We start from the raw sequence: 4,760 nt of genomic DNA, 5'->3' as shown, positions 1-4,760 counted from the left end.
ACATTTTTGCAAAGGAAAAAGTTGTTTCAAATCACCTCCCGAACCACTCCTTTCAAGGACCTCCAACATTTTTGGGACACCCTGTATTTTTTGTGTACTATTACAAAGTACAGCATTATACTGATGCAGTCTCCTAGTGCTCCTCGTAAACAAGTTAGACAGTGTTTATCAATTACGCAGCACGATAAATGTAGCTCCATAGACAAGTACACAATGCGACGCGAAACTTTGACAAAGCGTGGTCCCGTTGAATAGGGAACAACGAAAGAATCGCACTTTGTTTTGCGCAGGATCAATAAACGACGCATGATTGAAACATAGAACAAGTCTGAAATAACGGTATGTTTTTCTCTCCCGTGAATAGCAAAACGTTTCCGTACACAGCGCGCGTCGCATAACGCGTTTCTGCTCTTCCTTGAAACCAAGGACGGGATCCGTGATGCTACTAATTATTTTTCTGCCGCTCGCACGCCTGGTAACAATTCATTTTCCTTGCAAATTAGCAGGCTTTGGTCCCGTGACGGCTACTAAAGTTCGTATCGACGCGTTGCAATGATCATCAGGTTGAAACCTACGTTATGTGTATGTATATGTAGATATACTTGATATGCATTGTAATAGAGATCAGGTTGAGGATTCAGAAGGTTCGTACTTTAATGTACCAACGTAACGAATGAATATGTCTATTTGAAATAGAGTTATAAAGGATTAAATACAGAGGCACAGAATTTATTTCTACACCTGATATACATGTATTCCGGAGGGAAAAATCAGTAGTGGCAGGTGTTTCTGGTCGTACTTGGTCAGACGTTTTAGTCAGACTTGGAGAGGGTTGCGAGGCACGAGTTATAACCACGCAAACACTGTTATATTATTTTAAATCTGAGACTGAGTTTTATTTCTTCCTAGGATACAATTTATAAGTGCGTGTATACAGTCTCTGGCCATACATTACGTACATTTAATTAAAATAAAATCATATTATTCATGTTTTATTAACACGTTCACTCCGGCGTGTACCACCAGTGGCTCACACTTCCCATAGCGAGAAACACAAATAGCAGCGCCGTCGCGAATGTGTTAAGCAACAACATCCTGAGGTCCCCTTTTGGAGAATCTTTCAAACCAGCCGCCGTTTGTACGGTGGCAGAGCGCGATACATGAATGTAAATAAACTAAATTAGCTAGGTAACCGAGTAAATGTAGGCGTCGACGGTTGTTATCGTTTGATACTACAGGACGGGTGCATTGTGGTTTAACGACAAACAATGGATTGATCGCGTAGCTCGCGACTGAAACGCGTTGCGTTACGCTTTTTTATTGGCCCATTAATTAACCTTATCGCGAAACGGCTGCGAGTCGTTAGAGATTGCGATTAATTGGAGCCACGGCATCGTTACATTTATTGCTGTCTTCTGCGGTAGAGTACTGAGGCAAATTGCATTCTACAAGGATGTTAGTTAAATGTTTATGCTCTGTTGAGGGGGCACATGCTCCAAACAATTAATTTTATTATAAGACATCAAAGTACTTTGTAGTAAAAGTAATGACAACAGGGTCAAAGTAATTTGACTGTAACACCTAACGTACCAGTCATGCATTTATTCGCTTTTTACATTCATTTAATTTTTGCCTCACTTTGCATTTGCATTTGCAGTTGCTTAGATCTCTCTTTTCATAATTGTCTCATTAGAGATGTCAGTAGCTACAACCAAACATAGCTACAGCCGTTGAGGGTTTGATTGTATGTCGTATGAAAACTATTAGGCAAGTTTTATGAGGATATGCTGTTAATTGACAAGACTGTGATTAAAATTGTAAGATAGTGCAATCATTTAGGCCTGCTCACTTTCTGGTAATGAAACTTGGTTTTTAATCAGAAAGCGACCTATTTTACTTTTTTTCTGAGAAAGTACCATCTCCAAAACATGTTTCAAAGGTGCCACTTCGAGAGTACAAGTGTGCACCCATAACATCTTCATCATTATTTCAGTGTCTACGCCGCGAGGCTGCGCTCGATTTCACTTTCCGCGTTGTGGGGCGGCGCGGCATCAGGTTCCACGGTTCAGGACAATGTATGACCCACCGGTGATGCACGCCGCCCTGCCGAGCAGACACGAATGACCCACTGGTGATGCAAGCCGACGTCAACGTATTAATATCGCCAAAGGAAGTACTCGATCCGAAGCAGATGCATAATTAAATATCAACATATGAAAGAAAGATTTCCTTACCCGTTATACCACATTTTACATAATAAACTCCGCAACGACTTAATAGACTTCGCTCAGGTCACCGAACTTTGATCAAGTACTTTCCTACTTCAGAGAGACTAATTGCGATCGAATTATCTCGATTAAAATAGCATATTAGTGATCGAGTGAAATTGTTCTAGGAATTACGACTAGCATTTACGACTCTTGGAATTGAATTTTCACTACCGTGTACCGCACGACGGAAATAATTTCGTCCGCGATTAGCGTCTGATCTAGATGTTGATATTATCACAACGATACCAACTACATTATACTCTCTCGACGTTTCGTGCATAGTTTCGTCTCAGGGACAATAGTTGCTCGTGCAAACGAGCCCGTAACTCTGTGATCTGTAATCGTTACCACGGAGAATCTCGTTACACGGTTTATTTATCTGGTACTTTTTGTCGATAGTGGTCCCTTCGAGTAAACATGTTTTCATTTCACGTCGATAGTGCGCGCTTACGTTTCTGTTTGCTGTAAATATTATGACTCTTCCGTTATCTTATCGATATCGACGGTGAGATTTAATTCAGAAAAGGTTCGAGTTTGTCGATTAATCTATTCCAATCCGGATTACGATGCATCGACGGTTTGTATATTTGATTCGAGTGGCGTTTATGGCATCCGCTTATCTGAGTTATCCGAGAATAATTTGTTCTCAGGCTTAGTTGATGGTTGATACAAGTGGGACCAACGCGATGGGTCACCGACGAAGGCTGAAGGGTCAGCGCTGCATTGATAACAATGATGTCAGCGCTTCGTTGACGGTAATCATACTGACGTGCAGACGCGCTCTAGGCGTTATGGGCATCAAAACAAAGGAATGCAAATCTCCATTCGTCTGCTTACGCGTATTTTTTCACGCGTACGTGACATCTTGCACATACTAAGTTAATTACGAATAAATTAATTGTGCTTCTGAAGACGAGAGTTGGGATTAATCTCGTTAGACGTGTATCTATTGCTCGAAGAATGAAAATATTCGTCTTTTAAATGTATGACTGTTGGGGCTTTAAGCACAACTAAGCTTTCTCTGTAATATTTTTGAGGACAGTGAAGGTAAACAATCAAATACAATCATGTGTTATTTTCTCGATTAAGGTTTTTTTAATTTTTATCGTGTTCTACTTCTCACTTGGTATCTTCTAATGGAATTATTTAAATGCGTTGCAGTTACCTTTGTCGAGTGTCAGTTTTCTTCAGTTGACTCCTTCAGTTAATTTAGAAGGCAATCTTAGCGCACGAATGAACAAAGTATGACTTCACTGACATTCTCCCAATTAAATAAATTAAATGTAGAAAAGTGGTATCTTTACTTATTATTTGCAAGTAAAATTTATTATTTTAATTATTAACTCGAATTTAAATATTATTTCTGGAATTTGTGTTATTTTAATCTCGAAACTCGAGCACGAAACAAACATAAATTGTATGTTGATGATAATTATACAAATATATCGAAAGCGCAAAAAATTCGGTAATATTGTTCACATTCAGTGTCGAATTTGTTAAGAAAATAAGAGTTCTCGTGCCAAGAGTTAGCACGCTGCTTGCGTTAATTTGAACACCACACCCTGGAGTGTTTATCTCGAAAAACTGGTCAAAACTCGGTTTGGAAAGTTTATGCTGACCTAAGGTGGAAGACGAGAGAATTTTTCTTTTCGTAAATTAAATTAAGGGGGAAGTCTGGTCCAGCTAATGTATTAAGTTGTCCCAAAAGTTTCTTTCGTTTTATTAATATGTAGTACGTACACAATATTTTATGTCTAATGTTACATTATTGAATTTTGTACGATTCATTTTGCCCGGTTACTGCTACAAAATCAACATCTAAGAAATTGGATTGTCTATTTATATAAACACTGCTACACAAAATAATTGAGCACAAATTACGAAAGAAACTTTTGGGACAACCTAATATTTTTCTAATGCATATAATTTCCAGATATAATTAATTTTTGTTATTGAAGCTTTTTTTTACATATAAAGGGGCGTTCAAAGAAGTAAATTTGACAGTGTAGATTTAATTTGAATGTATACATATATAAATATAGTAGTCGCAAGGAAAGGATTCGGTGAAAACGGTGGGATACGTGGAGCCCTGGAAAAACATCAGATAGATAAAATCAGAAAATTTTTTTCTTTAGTAGGTACGTAAAATGCGTATGAACTGCAATTTGCAAAAAAAAAATTGTTAATTGCAAAAATGGCGGCAAAAAACATGATAATGAACGATACATGTCGGCCGTTATTTTCCAATAACTTTATGTTATAATAATAATTCATTAAGAGTCGAGGTTCATTAGCATATAAACTTGATTACTTTCAATTTAAGCGTTGAATCAAGTGAATCGGATAAAAATTCGACGCGCTATGCGTCCCACCGTTTTGACCGAATCCTTTCCTTGCGACCACTATATCTACAATATACTATACTATAGAATATACTATACTATACAATATACTATATCTACAATATACTATACTATACAATATACTATA

The 4,760-nt window shown here is 37.8% G+C and overlaps 1 protein-coding gene across 1 annotated transcript in view; it reads left to right on the top strand.

The window, feature by feature from the left end:
* Positions 1-4,760, top strand: part of LOC128884640 (quinone oxidoreductase) — a 28,456-nt gene that overhangs the window by 14,057 nt on the left and 9,639 nt on the right. The window lies entirely within an intron of this gene.

Source organism: Hylaeus volcanicus, chromosome 1, assembly GCF_026283585.1.
Source record: "Hylaeus volcanicus isolate JK05 chromosome 1, UHH_iyHylVolc1.0_haploid, whole genome shotgun sequence".
Classification (NCBI taxonomy): Eukaryota; Metazoa; Arthropoda; class Insecta; order Hymenoptera; family Colletidae; genus Hylaeus; species Hylaeus volcanicus.
Note: the sequence above shows the minus strand (reverse complement) of the source record. Positions and strands in the feature narration are given on the sequence as shown.